Genomic DNA, 285 nt, shown 5'->3' on the forward strand with positions numbered 1-285 from the left:
TACTCACCAGCAAATTGGTTTCACTGATCAACACCTAAGTGCACATATAGGAATAACATTTATCAGGTGTTGGGCAGATGGGAGGGGGAGGAGGGGATCGGTATATACATACTTAATGAATGCAGTGTGCACCATCTGGGGGATGGACACGCTTGAAGCTCTGACTGGGGGGAAGAGGGGGCAAGGGCAACATAACCTAAACATTTGTACCCCCATAATGTGCAGAAATAAAAAAAATAAAGAAGGAGATGCAAAGTCCAACGGCAATGAGCACAGATGCAGACA

The sequence above is a fragment of the Propithecus coquereli genome, unplaced genomic scaffold (assembly GCF_000956105.1).
Source record: "Propithecus coquereli isolate 6110/MARCELLA unplaced genomic scaffold, Pcoq_1.0 Scaffold213, whole genome shotgun sequence".
Taxonomy (NCBI): Eukaryota; Metazoa; Chordata; class Mammalia; order Primates; family Indriidae; genus Propithecus; species Propithecus coquereli.